General features: G+C 44.6%; 1 protein-coding gene across 1 annotated transcript in view; it reads left to right on the top strand.

The window, feature by feature from the left end:
• scml4 (Scm polycomb group protein like 4) overlaps positions 1–17,997 on the top strand; it is a 233,000-nt gene that overhangs the window by 78,130 nt on the left and 136,873 nt on the right.

Consider the following 17,997-nt stretch of genomic DNA (forward strand, 5'->3'; position numbering starts at 1 on the left):
GCCATTTGGTACAGCTGAGTGGTTTGCTACACCATTTCAGAGGGTAGTGGGTCTGGACTCACATGCAGCCAGACCAGGTAAGGATGGCAGATTTCCTTCCCTGAAGGACATCAGTGAACCAGTTGGGTTTTTACGATAATTTAATAGTTCCATGATCACAATTACTGAGACGAGCTTTCAATTCCAGATTTTTAAAGAATTTAATTTAAATTCTATCAGCTGCCATCTGAGCCCATGTCCCCATTGCATTAACCTGAGCTTCTGGAATACTAGTTCAGTAACTTTTCCACTACACCACCGTCCCCTCAGTGTATAAGATGCAGTGCAGCAACTCATCAAGGCTCCTTCAGCAGCACCTTCCAAACACGCAACCTCTGCCACCAAGAAGGACAAGGGCAGCAGATACATGGGGACACCACCACCTGGAAGTTCTCTTCCAAGCCAAACACCATCCTGACTTGGAACTACATCACTGTTCCTTCACTGCCATTGGGTCAAATTCCTGGAACTCCCTCCCTAACAGCACTGTGGGTGTACCTATACCGCATGGACGGCAGCGGTTCAAGAAGGCAGCTCACCACCACCTTCTCGAGGGCAATTAGGGATGGGCGATAAATGTTCACATCCCAGGAAAGAATTAAAAGATGAGTCAGATAGATTGTGTGGAGCTGGAGTCTTGTAAACCGGATTGGTTAAGGGTGACAGGCCGCTTCCCTGAATGATATAAATGAATCAGTTGGATTTTTGTAACAATTCTGCTACTTTCACGGTCATTTTTTAAAATACAACCCAACAATTATACTGAATATAATTCACAATTTGTCACCTGGATTTGAAGTCATGGGATAGAATTTAATGGTCACAGAGGTGGGCTTGTTCACCAGCTGGAGAACTGATGACAGCCCCATCACAGCCATTTCTGGAAAACCTCAGGGGATGTAACCCCAATCAGGCACTCTGCTGGCTACCCTCGGGGTTTCCGGCTCCGACAGCAGGAATTTCCCATCTCTAAGAATAGCCGGCCAATCAGAGACCAGCAGCACTCCAGTACTGGCAGCACACCAGGCTCAGTGGCCATTGCTGGTACTGCAATAAACCCTCAGAGAGGATTGTCATTGGAGCTCATAGATTCATAGACTTATAGATGTTTATAGCACAGAAGAATGCCATTTGGCCCATCGTGACCGTGCCAGTCAACAAAGATCTGACTACACTAATCCCATTTTCCAGCTCTTGCCCATAGCCCTGGAGGCTATAGCAATGCAAGTGAATATCTAAATACTTCTTAAATGTTACGAGAGTTTCTGACTCAACTCACCCTTTCCGTGAGTTCCAGACTCCCACCACCCTCTGGGTGAAAAAAATTCTCCTCAACTCCCCTCTTAGCCTTCTACCTCTTACCTTAAGTCTATGCGCCCTGGTTATTGACCCCTTTACTAATGGAAAAAGTACCTTCCTATCCACCCTATCTCTGCCCCTCATAATCTTATACACCTCCATCAGGTCCCCTCTCAACCTTCGCTGCTCCAAGGAAAACAACCCCAGCCTATCCAATCTTTCCTCATAGCTCAGACCCTCCAGCCCAGGCAGCTTCCTGGTAAATCTCCTCTGCACCCTCTCCAGTGCAATCACATCCTTCCTATAATGTGGTGAGCAGAACTGCAACCAGTACTCCAGCTGTGGTCCAATCAGCATTTTATACAGTTCCAGCAAAACCTCTCTGCTCTTGTACTCTATGCCTCGGCTAATAAAGGCAAGTATCCCATGTGACTTCTTAACCACCTTATCTACCTGCCCTGCTACCTTCAGGGATCTGTGGACATGCACACCAAGGTCCCTCTGATCTTCAGTACTTTCCAGGGTCCAACTATTCGTAGTGTAACCCCTTGCCTTGTTAGCCCTCGCCAAGTGCATTACCTCACATTTTTCTGGGTTGAATTCCATTTGCCACTGCTCTGCCCACCTGACCAGTCCATTGATATCCTAATGCAGTTAATGGCTATCCTCCTCACTATTTACCACCAATTTTCATGCTGCAGGACTGGGGCAGGATCGCCAGGACCAATCAGACAGGCCCTGGTGAGTGGGGCAAGGTGGGGGTGTTGGTGATCGGTGTAAAGGGAAGGGCTGGCTTCCCATATTTCTTCCCTTGCTGCCAATAGGTCCTTCCACTGGGCACAGGGTGCCAGAGAAAGTGGAACTGTGCCCCCCCCCCCCACCACCACCCTCCCAAACAGGCCACAGGCATACCTGCCAGGGTTTACCCTTTGGCTTGCCCACATAGTGTGGCCTCCACTCACTGCTGGTTGAATACCAGTAGCAGCAGGATGAGGCCCTTAAGTGGCCACAAATGACTTATGGGTGGGAAGGCCAATACCACCCCCCCCACTCACCTCCTGCCTCATTAAACATTACTCCCCTCGCCCCCCTCCCCATCTCCCAGCTTGCTATCAGTAGAAGCGTTAAATTCCACCCATGGTCTTTACATTGATAGTCTAGTGCTTGGACCAATGCTACAGTATCCTTTGTAATTATGGCAAAATCCTACAAGACATGCAAAGCACACAACCAGGTTCTGGAATTCATTGGGCAGGATTTTGCAGAAGTAATGGTGAGGCTAACAGCACTCGTTAAATTGGATAGCAACTTCCAATGATTGCACATGTTAAATGCAGATATCAGGCAATTGATGAATGAGAGATTGAGGGATTATGATAAAAGACTGGCAGCCAACATAAAGGGGAACCCCAAAGTCTTCGATAGGCACATAAATAGTAAAAAGGTAGTAAAAGAAGGTGTAGGGCCGATAAGGGACCAACAAGGAGATTTATACATGGAGGCGGGGGCAGGTTTGAAGCGTTAAATGAAAACTTTGCATCTGTCTTTACCAAGGAAGCCGATGCTACCCAGGCCAAATTCATAAGGAGATGGTATTGGATGAACTGTTGATACTTAATGTTGACAAAGCACCGGGATCGGATGAAATGCATCCAAGGATATTGAAGGAAGTGAGGGTAGAAATTGCAGGGACACTGGCCATAATTTTTTGTCTTCCCTAGACTCAGGGGAGGAGCCAGAGGACTGGAGAATTGCAAATATTACACCCTTGTTCAAAAAAGGTTGTAAGATAAGCCCAACAATTACAGACCAGTCAATTTGACTTGGGTGCTGGGGAAGCTTCTAGAAACAATTATTCGGGATAGAATTAATAGTTACATGGAAAAATGTGGGTTGATTAGGAAGAGCCAGCATGGATTTCTTAAGGGAAAGTCATGTTTAACTAACTTGTTGGAGTTTTTTGAAGAGGCAACGGAAAGGGTTGAAGAGGGTAATGCTGTTGATGTGGTGTACATGGACTTCCAAAAGGCATTTGATACAATGCCAAACGACAGACTTGTGAGAAAAGTTATAGGTCGTGGTATAGGAGGGACAGTAGTAATGTGGATACAAAATTGGCTGAGTAACAGGAACAGTGAGTAACGGTTAATGGATATTTTTCGGGCTGGAGGAAGGTTTGGAGTGGAGTTCCCCAGGGGTCAGTATTGGGAACTTTGCCTTTCCTGATCTATATTAATGATTTAGAGAAGTGTGAGGTGATTCATTTTGGTAGGAAGAACATGGAGAGACAATAAAAAATAAGAGGTACAACTCTGTGCAGGAGCAGAAGGACCTGGGAATATATGTGCATAGATCATTAAAGGTGGCAGGACAGATGGAGAGAGCAATTAATAAAGCATTAGGTATCCTGGGCTTTATAAATGGGGGCATAGAGTATAAGAGTAAGGAGGTTATGCTGAACTTTTATAGGACACTAATTAGAGCTCAGCTGGAGTATTGTGTACAGTTCTGGGAACCACACTTTAGGAAAATTGTGAATATTGGAGAGAGTGCAGCAGAGGTTTATAAAAATGGTTCCAAGAATGAGAGACTTCAGTTATGAAGATATATTGGAGAAGTTGGGACTGTTCTCCTGGGAGAGAAGGCTAAGAGGAGATTTGATAGAGATGTTCAAAACCATGAGGGGGCTGGGCAGAGTAGATAGGGCAAAGCTGTTCCCACTCGTAAAAGGATTGAGAGCAAGAGGGCACAGATTTAAAGTGATTTGCAAAAGAAGCAAATGTGACATGAGAAAAAACTTTTTCACACAAGTGGTTCGGATCTGGAATGCACTGCCTGGAAGTGTGATGGAGATAGGTTCAACTGAGGCACTCAAGAGGGCATTAGATGATTATTTAAATAGAATCAATGTGCAGGGCTATGGGGAAAAGGCAGGAGAATGGCACCGAGTCACAAGGCTCACTCGGAGAGCTGGTGCAGACACGATGGGTCAAATGGCCTCCTTCTACACCGTTACAATTTTGTGATTCTATGATTCTGAGCGCACTGTTCTTCCTGAAGCTCTGTCATACCAGTCTCTTGCCAAGAGAGTTGGCGTTGTAACAGGGTACCCAAACAGGAGACAACTTTCTTGTCACAGCCACTATGCCATTAGGTTTCACTGGCAGCTTGGACACTTGGTGCTGGCCTCCCACCCTGCAGGTAAAACTCCAGTGGCTGTGGAGGAGGCCCTTAAGTAACGTTAATTGGCCATTTAAGGGCATTGATCGGCCCTTGGTAATTGGGCTGCCTGACATCTCCCCCATGGGGAAGATGTAAAATACCTGTGGGGGAGGGCAGAGTGGGGCTGGCGATGGGCAGGGCACCACCATCATGGAGCTCAATTTTACATCCTCCCCCCTCCCCCATCACCCCTACTCCCTGCCAGGCCAACCCTGAGGGGAGCGTAAAATATTCCATACAATTTGCAATTCCTCAGCTACTGAACAGTCCATGTTCAAATGCAGCAAGACCTAGCCAACAGTCAAGATTGGGCTGATAAGTGGCAAGCAACATTCGCACCACACAAGTGCTGGACAATGATCGTCTCCCACATGAGAGAGAATCTAACCATCTCCCTTTGATATTCAACGGCATTACCATCACTGAATCCTCCATTGAATCCTAGGGGTTACTATTGGCCGAAAATGTAACTGGACAAGTATATAGAGCAGGTGTAACACATTGCCTGACTCCCCAAAGCATGTCCACCATCTACAAGGCACAAGTCAGGAGTGTGATGGAATACCCTCCGCATGTCTGGATGAGTGCAGCTCCAACACCACTCAAAAAGCTCAACACCATCCAGGGCAAGTAGCCTGCTTGATCGGCACCCCATCCACCACCTTAAACATTCACTCCCTTCACCACCAACACGGTGTCAGCCCTACGTACCAGCTACAAGATGCGCTGCAAAAAGTCACCAAGGCTACTTGGCAGCATCTTCCAAACCCATGACCTCTACCACCTCAAAGGTCAAATGAAGCAGATACATGGGAACACCACCACCTGCAAATTCCGCTCTAAGACACACCGTCCTGACTTGGAACTTTATCATCATTCCTTCACTGTTACTGGGTCAAAGCCCTGGAACTCCCTTTCTACCAGCACTGTGGGTTTAAATACACCACATGAACGATGGTGGTTCAAGAAGGTGGCTCACCACCACCTTCTCAAGGGAAATTAGCGATGAGCAACAATACACCCTCATCCTATGAAATAATTTTTAAAAATCCAGCCTTTTGAAAAGTGGGGAGAGGAAGGGAAAACAAACAATTTATATGCTTAGATTTTTTTCTCTGGTGATTGCTGATGAATGATTCAATTTTACAGTACAATTCAACGTCTGCTTTCCTCCACTGTTTAACTCCAAGGGCAGAATTTTACAAGTTGGCGAGCAGGGGCAGGGCCCGCTCGCTGATGCATAAAATGACGCGCAGTGATGTCGAGGGGGGACTCCCAACGTCACCCCGGCCATTTAAATTTTCAGGAAGGCGGGAGCGCTGCAAAACCAGCTGCGTGCCCGCTGACCTTCAATGGCCAGTTGAGGCCATTGACAGGGTCAATTAAGTAACTAAAGGACCTGCCCATCCAATTTTAAGGTTGGCGGACAGGCCAGGAGCCCCAGCGTGAACTAGAAAAAACAGGAAACCTCATCCATGGGCGGGATGATGTTTCATGCAGGCTTTAAAAAATTTAAATAAAGGTTTTGTGAAAACTATGGACATGTTCCAATTCATGTGACATTGTCACATGAGGGGACATGTAAGGGAAATTTTATTTTTCTATTTTTGTCTTTTTCACATTTACAGCCTACACTTAGCCTCAGGGAGATGCGTGCATTCTTCCGTGCGCATGCGCAAATAAGCACACTCTTGATTATGGGACCCCTTCCCCCGCACAGGGAGTGCTTCTGTGCGGATGTCACGCTGGGCAGACCTTAATTGGCCTGCACATGTAAAATGGCGGCGCGGCCCTGATCGGGGGCGCCGATTGGAAGCGCACCTGTATGCACCCACCCATCAAGCTCCCCCCCGACGGAGGGGGAGAATTCAGCCCCATGGATATGTTGTGGCAGGCTTGCCCTCCTCTCTGCCTTGCCTAAAGCAGGACATTTTTAACAATAGCTCATCTCCACCCGGAATCCCCCCTCAGTGTCTACCCTTAGCCCCCTCCTCTTCCTTGTGTGTACACTGCCCCTTGACAACATCATTTACAAACACAGGGTCAATTTCATATATATGCTGATGTCACCAGGCTCTACCTCCACCACTTCTCTTGGTGCCATGGCTATTTTATCACTGTCAGATTGCCTGCCCAAATTTAAGCCTTGGATAAGTCGCAATTTCCGTCCAAGCATTGGGAATATCGAGGTCAGCAGCCAATATAAATTCTGCTCTCGGTCGGTGTGTTGTTTTTCTGACCATATTCCTGGCGCAGGCCATTTTAGGCGGGCAACCAATTAGGCTCATTAAGAGCCCCACTAAGGAGGCCAACTGGGATTTTCCAGCCAGCCTCCAGTTTTTGAAGTGACACAGGGAAGGTTAACTGCCTGGAAGTTGTCACCCAGTGGCATGGGAGATGGTGGTGTCGTGGTAACGTACCTGCACTAGTAATCCAAAGGCCCGAGCTAAATTTTGGTGGAATCTTGCCTTGGTGGTGGAATTTAAATTCTGATATTGAAAGCTAGTCTCAGTATTAAAATGACCATGAAACTATCATTGATTGTTGTTAAAAACCCATCTGGTTCACTAATGCCCCTTTTGGGAAGGAAATCTGCTGTCAGATTGGGCTAGGCCTGACTCCAGGTCCACAGCAATGTTCTCAGTTCAAGGGCATTTTTTATGGACAGCAAATGCTGGACTAGCTGTATAACTACTGTGGCTACAGGAGTAGGTCAGAGGCTAGGAATCCTGCGGTGAGTAACTCACCTCCAGACTCCCCAAAGCCTGTCCACCATCTACAAAGTACAAGCCAGGAGTGTGATGGAATACTCCCCACTTGCCTGGATGAGCGCAGCTCCAAGAACACTCAAGAAGCTTGATACCATCCAGGGCCAAACAGCCTGCTTGATTGGCACCACAGCCACAAACACTCACATCAGCCACCATAATGGCAGCTGTGTGTAACAGCTACAAAATGCACTGCAGGAACTCACCAAGGCTCCTTATACAGCACCTTCCAAACCCATGACCACTACCATCTAGAAGGACAAGGGCAGCAGATGCATGGGAACACCACCACGTGGACCTGTCTCTCACCCTTAATTGGGACAGGGAATCTGTTTTCTTGCCAATTAAGGTCACACCCTGATCAACATCCCAATGGGTGAATGTTTTCCCCTAGGGACAGGTTTGGGACCCAGAATAGTCCCAGCTCCTGTTTCCTGTCCCCAAAGTGGAAATTCAACACATGTTGTTTGACTTTGAGCTGAGCTGTATACCCTAGGACCTCTCCATCACCAAGACAGCTTCCTTCCATCTCTGCAATATTGTTTACCTCTCCCCATTTCTTAATCTCCCCCTTTATCGAACAAAACCCATATACACACTTTCGTCACCTCCAAATTTAATTATTCTAACTTTCCCCATGTTTGGCTCCTTCATAAACCCTGGCTTTTCCAAAATGCAGATACCCAGATCCTTCCCACAGGAGGTGTCTTTTTCATGCAGCAACTTGAACCAGTGTCACAAGTGGCAGGAGGTGTAGGGGGGACATGAGGAAGAACTTTTTTTACGCAGAGGGTATTGGGTGTCTGGAATTCGCTGCCCAAGTTGGTGGTAGAGGCAGAAACTTTAAACTCTTTTAAGAAGTACCTGGATCTGCACCTAAAGTGCTGTAAGCTGCAGGGCTATGGGCCGGGTGCAGGAAGGTGCAATTAGAAAGGGCACCTGGGTGTCCTCGGGCTGGCATGGACAGGATGGGCTGATTGGCCTCCTTCTGTGCTGTAACTTTTCTATGGTTCTATGGTTCTAACTGTGGACTGAATTTTAGACCCTGGTGGTGGTGGGTACAGAATTTCATGCCGCCAGCTGACTTCCTGATTCTTTGACTCCACCCTGCCCCTGAGCATTTTCCCAGAGGCAGAATGGGGGGGGGGAGGGAGTCCAGGACAAGTCAGCTAAGCCAATTAAAGGCCTATTAAGGCCCGTTGTTGGAGGCTGACTAGGATTTTCCAGGTCCACCGAGGTGACAGAGATCAGCCCTGGACAGTAATTGGCCATCGTAAGGAAGATCACAGGTGAATGAATGTTCACCACACAGTGGGGCCCTCTAACCCTTATTTGAGTTTGACTGTAGGATCCTGAAGCCCACAGGGAAAATCCAGCCCTCTAGTCAAAACACCCTGGGTTGATGTCCCACTCCAGGGACTTGAGGACATAATCTAAACTCATACTTAGGGAGGAATCATCCAGATATTTTACCCGCTGGCCACAATGGCAGCTTTTCACCACATCATCCCATATCATCCCAATCTTGCATAATTAATCATCCATTCCTGGGAAGCGTGCCATTTCGATGGCGGGTGGACTCTATCTGCCCACTATGCTGTCACCTTGCTGCTTCCTCACACCAGGCGCCATACTTAAAGTGCACCCACACACACACCTCTCAGTGCTTCCAGCCCAGGACTGCTGCACAAAAGACAGGGCCCTGAAAGGCAAGAAGACCGCAGCCCCCTGATTCAGTTAAGTGTCCCTGGAATACCTTTTGGACGCCATGGAAATCCACCCATGACATCATGACATCCTGTACCCCTAATCTGGCCGCAGGAGGTCCAGCAGTCTCACCACTCCGGCTTGGCAGGCAATGGAAGTGGTGATTAGTGCCAATGCTGCACAGAAGAGGTTTGTCTTCCAGTGCAGAGAGAGGATGAATGACCTCACCCATGCCACCAAGGTAAGGCAGCCATTCTCATCACTCTAAACTCACACTCACAAGGCCTTCACACATTCACTGGCATCTCACTCATTGCCAGCTCAAGGGACATCACCACTAACTCAATCACATGTAGTAAAAAGGAGCAAATGTACATATACAATGTGCATATGTATGTATATCTTTGAAGATGGCAGGACAAGTTGAGAATGCTGTTAAAAAGTTGTCAGAAGGGCTCATTCTATTTGAATGATTTGTGTTTCTTGATACGCTCTGCAGTATATTCTACAAATTTCTCATACTTCTTCCTTTATTCTTTCACGGGATGTGGGCATCACTAGCAAGAACAGCATTTGTTGTCTATCCCTAATTACCCTTGAACTGAGTGGCTTACTGGACCATTTCAGAGGGCAGTTAAGAGTCAACCACATTGCTGTGAGTCTAGAGTCACATGTAGGCCAAACCAGGTACAGATGGCAGATTTTCTTCCATACATTAATGAACCAGGTGGATTTTTAACAACAAAAAACAATAGTTGCCATGGTCACCATTACAGGCCAAGTTTCAATTCCCAATTTATAAATTGAACTCAAATTCCACCAGCTGCTGTAGTGGGACTTGAATTAAGATGGGCCTCTAGATTACTAGTCTAGTGATATTCCCACTACACTGCAATGTGCCCTGAAAGGATATGAACGCTATGTGAACCTTTGAGAGAACAACATGTTTATTCAATTGTTACTTCACAATAACAAATCTGCTATAAATATTTACCAAGACATGCACTGCCCACTTAAGAAATCGGAGGAGTCTAGATTTAGTTGAAGCCGACACAATTAACTTAAAAAAGGACCTCAGTGCACTGTCAAGTGAACTACAATGTTTTGTGCTTAATTATTTCACATTATTTTCCTTGCCCTACGTCAATTACAGCTCAGACTTCTCCCAAACACTTTTGAACCCACAGCAAAAAGAAAGTTCCCTTAAGCAGATGTATGAACTGAAAATCCTACAACCACTGTGAGTGGGTAACATGCTAGATTACACCATCACTGTGGGATAATGCACCGGAGACCATTGAGGATGTTCAATGCGCTCTCCAGTTTATTTCAAACTGCTGTAAATATACTAATGTCAGGGCTTGTTAAGACTAATAGAATAATTTACAAACTGGTTGATTTCCTGTAGTGTTGCATAAGGGAAGTCAAGGTCAAATACAGTCTTCGGGTGAATAGAGGTTAGGGGGTGAGGAATAAGTGGAAAAGAGCAGACAGATTGTAAGTTATACATTGCAATATATATTCTTTACTATCTATAATTTGGTGTGAAGTCTATGGCAACTCGGCAAGCAGAGTGGAATTGATTAGAGCCCAGGCAGAGGAGGTGAGAGACAGCAAACAGGCATTCCAGAATGACATTGATGTAGGCAGTTCCTATTAGAAATGTAGACTTAGAAACTAATAATGGAAAAAGGTTGACACAAAATTATGACAACAGGAATAACGGTTTTAGGAACATTGGAAATACGAACAAGATTAGGCTATTCAGTCCCTCCAGCCTGCTCCACCATCATGGCTGATCTTTGAAATTAAAGTTATTTTCTCATACTATCCTTATTTCTCTTCATATCTTTATTATATAGAAATCTATCGATCTCTGTCTCGGGCATATTCAATCACTGAGCCTCCACGGCCTTCTGGGGTAGAGAATTCCAAAGAATTACCACCCCCGAGTGATGAAATTCCTCCACATTTCAGTCCTAAATGATCTACCTCTTACTCTGAGACTGTGTCCCCTGGTTCTAGATTCCCAGCCAGGGGAAGCGTCCTTCCCGCATCTATTTTGTCGAGCCCTGTAAAAATGTTGTATGTTTCAATGAGATCGCCTCTCACTCTTTTAAACACTAGAGAATACAGGCCAAGTCTCCTCAATCTCAAAATCACAGAATCTTTAAAGTGCAGGAAGAGGCCATTTGGCCCATCAAGCCTGCACTGGCTCTCTGAAGGAGCATTCTACCTGGCCCCACTCCCCTGCCTTATCCCCGTAATCTTGCACATTCTTTTCAGATATCAATCCAATTCTCTTTTGAATAAAAACAAAAAAACTGCGGATGCTGGAAATCCAAAACAAAAACAAAAACAGAATTACCTGGAAAAACTCAGCAGGTCTGGCAGCATCGGCGGAGAAGAAAAGAGTTGACGTTTCGAGTCCTCATGACCCTTCGACAGAACTTGAGTTCGAGTCCAAGAAAGAGTTGAAATATAAGCTGGTTTAAGGTGTGTGTGTGGAGGGCGGAGAGAGAGAGAGAGAGAAGTGGAGTGGGGGTGTGGTTGTAGGGACAAACAAGCAGTGATAGAAGCAGATCATCAAAAGATGTCAACAACAATAATACAAAAGAACACATAGGTGTTAAAGTTGGTGATATTATCTAAACGAATGTGCTAATTAAGAATGGATGGTAGGGCACTCAAGATATAGCTCTAGTGGGGGTGGGGAGAGCATAAAAGATGTAAAAAAATAAATAAATAAATAAATAAAATAAATATTTTTTTTTCTTTTTCTCTTTTTATAATGGAAATAGGTGGGAAAAGGAAAATCTTTATAATTTATTGGAAATAAAAGAAAAGGAAGGAGGAAACAGAAGGGGGGTGGGGATGGGGGAGGGAGCTCACGACCTAAAGTTGTTGAATTCAATATTCAGTCCGGATGGCTGTAAAGTGCCTAGTCGGAAGATGAGGTGTTGTTCCTCCAGTTTGCGTTGGGCTTCACTGGAACAATGCAGCAAGCCAAGGACAGACATGTGGGCAAGAGAGCAGGGTGGAGTGTTAAAATGGCAAGCGACAGGGAGGTTTGGGTCATTCTTGCAGACAGACCGCAGGTGTTCTGCAAAGCGGTCGCCCAGTTTACGTTTGGTCTCTCCAATGTAGAGGAGACCACATTGGGAGCAACGAATGCAGTAGACTAAGTTGGGGGAAATGCAAGTGAAATGCTGCTTCACTTGAAAGGAGTGTTTGGGTCCTTGGACGGTGAGGAGAGAATACCTCAACTGAACCTGCCTCCACCACCTTCTCAGGAAGTTTGGTTCCAGACTCCAACCACCCTTTGGGTGTAAAAGATTGCTCACATCTCTTTTACTTCTTTTGCCAATTATTTTGAATCTGTGCCCTCTAGTTCTATATGCTTGTTTGAGTGGGAACAGTTTCTCACTATTTACCCTGTCCATACCCCTCAGGATCTTGAATACCTCTATCACATCTCCTCTCAGCCTTCTTTTCTCTAGGGAAAATGGTCCCAACTTCTCCAATCTACCCTCTACAATTATTTATCCCTGGAATCATTCTGGTGAATTTCCTCTGTACTCTCTCCAATGCCTTCATATCCATTCTTAAGTATGTTGCTCAGAACTGGACGCAGTACCCCAGATGAGGCCTAACTAGTGTCTTGTACAAATTCAACATGACCTCTTTACTCTTGTACTCAATGTCCCTATTAATAAAGCCTAAGATGCTATATGCTTTATTAACTGCTCTCTCAACATGCCTTGCCATCTTCAATGACCTATGTATCTATACACCAAGATCCCTCATTCCTGCACTTCCTTTAGAGTTTCTCCCTTTATTTTATATGGTATCTCCATATTCTTCCTGCCAAAATGAATCACCTCACACTTCTCTGCATTGAACTTCATCTGCCACTTCTCTGCCCAATCCACCGATACATCTATGTCCTTTTTAAGATCAAGATGATCTTCATCACAGCTGACAACATTTCCAATCTTCATATCATCTGCACATTTTGAAATCATGCCCTGAACACCACAGACTAGGTCATTAATATATATCAGGGAGAGCAAAGGTCCCAACAGTGACCCCTGAAGAGCTCCACCACAAACCTTCCTCCAAGGAAAAACAACCATTTATCATTACTCCCTGTTTGCTGTCACTCAGACAATTTCTTATCCAAGTGCCTACTTTCCTTTTTATTCCATGAGTTAGAATTTTGCATTCAAGTCTGTTGTGTGGCACTGTATCAAATGCCTTTCAAAAATCCATATACACCACATCAACAACATTTCCTTTATCAACCTTCTCTGTTACATCCTCAAAAAACTCCAGCAAGTTAGTTAAACATGACTTTCCCTTAAAGAATCCATCCTGGTTTTCCTTAATTATCTTGCACTTGTCCAAGTGATTATTGATTTTATCCTGAACTATAGTTTCCAGAAGTTTCTCTACCACTGAAGTCAAGCTGACTGGCCTGTTGTTCCGGGCTTTACCCTTGCACCGCTTTTTGAACAAGGGTGTAACATTCACAATTCTCCACTCCTCTGGCACCTCCCCTGTCTAAGGAAGACTGGAGGATTATCACCAGTACCTCTACAATTTCCACTCTCACTTCCCTCAGTACCCTTGGATGCATCTCATCTGGTCCTGGTATCTTATCAACTTTAAATAAAGATAGCCTTCCTAACACCTCCTCCTTCTCAATTGTAAATCCTTTTAGTATAGCAGTTACATTCTCACTCACCTCGCCCTGAGTAGCATCTTCTTCCTTTGAAAAGATAGATGAAAGTATTCGTTTAATACCTCCGCTATTTCTCCTGCCTCCACATGCAAGTCCCCTTTTTTATCCTTAACCTGCCTGACTCTTTCTTTTAGCACCCTTTTATTATTTTTATGCTTAAAGAAGGCCTTGGGATTCCCTTTTCTATTAACTGCCTGTCTCTTTTCATGCCCTGTCCTTGCTTTACTTATTAATTTTTTCACTTCCCCTCTAGTCCTTATGTGTTCAGCCTAATTCTCCATTGTATTTTAAATGTAGAAACTTAGAAAATAGGAGCAGGAGTAGGTCATTCAGCCCTTTGAGCCTGCTCCACCATTCAATATAATCATGGCTGATCCTCTATCTCAACGCACTCTCCCCATACCCCTTGATGTCTTTAGAGTCCAGAAATCTACCTATTTAAATATATTCAGTGACTTGGCCTCATTAGCCTTCTGTGGTAGAGAATTCCATAGGTTCACCACCCTCTGAGTGAAGAAGTCTCTCCTCATCTCAGTCCTAAATGGTCCACCCCGTATCCTGAGACTGGGACCCCTTGTTCTAGACCCTGCAGCCAGAGGGAACATCACCCCTGCATCCAGTTTGTCCATCCCTGTCAGAGTTTTATACATTTCAATGAGATTCCCCAGAACCAGGTCCAACAGTGTTTGACCTCTCATTGGGCCGGAAACATACTGCTGCAGAAAATTATCTTAAGCACATTTCAGGAACTCTCGCCCCTCCTGTCCCTTTGCACTATTCCCATCTCAGTCTATATTTGGATAGCATTATAATTATTCCATAATTCTTGCACCTGTCTGTAATTTCTTTGTAAATTTTGTAAGTTTCTCCACATCCCTTCCACTAGTTGGTGGTCTATATACTACACCAATCAATGTTATTGCACCTTTTTCACTTTTTACCCTCTCACATTAAAATGTTCTGCAGCCACTCAGTGAAATCCTAGACCCTGCACTAGGGAGGCAACATACCATCCTGGAGTCAAGTCTATGGCTGCAGAAACACCTGTCTGTTCCCCTAACTATTGAATCCCCTATCACTATTGTTCTTCTACCCTTCTTCCTCCCCTCCTGTGCAGCAGAGACACCCATCATGCCACTGGCCTGGCTTTGGCTGCACTCCTCTGATGAACCATCACCTTCACCAGTATTCAAAATGGAAAACCAGTTAGTGAGTGAGATGGATACAAGGGACTCCTGCATTATCTGCCTGGTCCTCTTACATTGTCTGCTGGTCATCTATTCCCTCTCTGCCTGTACTCTCTTAACCTGCAGCGTGACCAACTCCCTAAACATGCTATCCACATAGTTCTCAGCCTCACGGATGTGTCACAGTGACTCCAGCTGCCACTCAAGTTCCAAAAGGTGGAACCTAAGTTTCTGCAGCTAGTGACACTTCCTGTACATGTGGTTGTCTAGAACACAGGAGGGGTCCACGACTTTCCACATGTTACAGGAAGAGCATTTCATGTGGCTAAGCTGCCCTGCCCTGCCTTAACTTTACAGACTATTTATTATAAACCAGAAACTAGACACCTGGACCCTACTGATCCTAACAAGCTTTACTACTGCTCATAAAGCTTACTGACAATAATAAAATCTTAGCTACTACTAACTTACACAAGTTTTGAAAAATAAATGAGCAAAACATTCACCAGCCAAACACTTAACTGTTTCCCTGTGATGACACATTTTAAATTTTTCTCAGAATACAGCTGGTCAACAGACTGAGGCCGTAGATCTTTTAAACTGCTTCACTGCTCTCCGCATTTCTTCAAACTCAAAGTTAAGGAACTACTTAAGTGAACAGCACCTCCTTCCTCACTGCACCAAATTTTATCACTCACCAAATTCCCAAGTTCATACCCTGTGACTAGCTGTGCTCAGTGACCAGCTGCTCTCTTTGTGCTTGCTTACTTTAGCAAGACCATCTTTAGCTGAACGGAGGTGAATCAGCACTGCTGGCTAGAGAATCTAGTTCAAACTAGCTACCTAATTAATTAACTGCAGCTGCCTCTCCTGCAGGGAGCTTATTTATCCCTGACTAAGACTGAAGGAAACTTAACTTCACAGTACATTGTAGTTAAATTCTAAATGCAAACTAGACTAGAGTTTAAAAAGAGATTCAACCCTCAATATTAACCCTTAAAAGTCCCTCACTCACCAAATTCCAAAGTTCACTCTGTGGCTAGCTGCACTCAGTGGCCAGCTGCTATCTCTGTGCTTGCTTTGTGGAAAGGAATAGTGTACAGATATAATGCTTATTAGATAAGAGTAGATATAGAAGTGATTGGGAAAAACACTGATGTAAATAACCAGTAAATCATTAAATTTAGAATCAATCCAGTAGAGGTTAAAATGACCTCTTCAGAAAATATTTTTCCACAGTCCAGTAATTATTGAGTCTTTGGATGAGAAACACTTCCACTGACTTCCTGATGCAATATGTGTGGATGATGAAATTCTGGCTTATAGTAGAGCCCAGCTGTAAGTAAACTGAACTAAAGATCAGAGGAAAACCTCACAGCTCTCATACAATCACTGGGACTCCCAAGGACAAGGTTCATTACCCAAGATCAAAGATGCTATACAAAGAGCTGTCACTTAGTATAATGAGCAAATTGACACATATTACCTGAGCCTCACATCCACGGATGACTTGTATTATTTTGAATCTCTAGAACAAAGCACCCTCCGCTTAGATGGTAAATGACCAGATCAATCAATTTGGCTTGTTCTCCCACAAACAGTCTCCAGGTTGAAGTTTAATGAAGAAATACAATTTCCATGTAAAACCTTGCTATTTCAAAACAGTAATTAATCTATAACATGAACATTTCCCTTGTTGATGCAGAGAACTTCACTTGAAAAAATAGATGATACCTGCCTGATGTGCAAAGACAATCAAAGAAGGTGCTTGCAACAGAATTGCTTATACAATCTGGCAACAGCTCCTCTTTTAGATAAATATTGTATAGTGTTCTCCTCCTAATTCAAAGTTGCTTAATTCGGGCATACTAATTAGGAGCAGGAGTAGGCTATTCGGCCCCTCGAGCCTTCTCCGCCATTCCCTGATAATTAATTTTTCAGCACTAGGCTCCCACTTTTCTGCGCTATTTACATTTTTAAATTATTTTCTTCTTACTTAAAAATAGAATTGAATTATCAGAAGTAAGCTTTAAACCCCATTGTAATTGAATATGGTAAATCAAGAAGCAATAGTCAGATGCTGCCAAACTTGCGCTCTAAAGTCCTGTAGATGGTAGGCAACAAGGTAGAGTTACATTTGGAGGTGTGGGGGTAAAACGTTTCTGAATCTCAAGACTCTAGGCAGAATGAGATAGTTTATAAGTATTACAGAACATCAGAGAAAGATAATAAGAGTTGGTCTATTTTATTGGCATGGTAGGATTTTGGTTATATTACTGGACTAGTAATCCAGAGGGCTGAACTACTGATCTAGAGATGTGAGTTAAAATCCACCATGGCAGCTGGGGAAATTAAATTCAGTTCATTAAATAAATCTAGAATAAAAAGCTGGTATAGGAATGGTTACCATGAAACTATCTGATTGTCGTAAAAGCCCATCAGGTTCACTAATGTCCTTTAAAGAAGGAAATTTGTCATGCTTATCCAGCCTGGCCTACATGTGACTGCAGACGCATAGCAATGTGGTTGACTTATAACTGACCTCTAAAGTGGCTAAGCAAGCCATTTGTATTAAACCGCTCTGTATAAGAATAAAACTGGATGGACCACCTGGAATTGAACTAGGAACTGGATATGTCAAAGCAGCACCCTGCTCAGTCAACTCTGTAAAGTCCTCCTCATGAACATCTGGGGATTTGGGCCAAACTGGGAGACCTGTCTCCCAGACTAGTCAAGAACCTGCCTGAATCACACCTGACAGTCAACGTCCCAGACTCCTCCTTTACCATCCGGAGGTGGCGGCACAAAGGCTGGGAGGGTGCCTTCAACCCCATGAAATCCTCGGATCCAGTGAAGTCTCATGGCCTCAGGTCAAATATGGGAAAGGAAACCTCCTGCTGATCACTACCTACTGAGCTCTCTCAGCTGATATATCAGTACTTCTCCATGTTGAACACTGCTTGGAAGAAGCACTGAGTGTGGCAAGGGCACAGAATGTACTCTGGGTGGGAGACTTCAATATCCACCACCA

The sequence above is a fragment of the Carcharodon carcharias genome, chromosome 5 (genome assembly GCF_017639515.1).
Source record: "Carcharodon carcharias isolate sCarCar2 chromosome 5, sCarCar2.pri, whole genome shotgun sequence".
NCBI lineage: Eukaryota > Metazoa > Chordata > Chondrichthyes > Lamniformes > Lamnidae > Carcharodon > Carcharodon carcharias.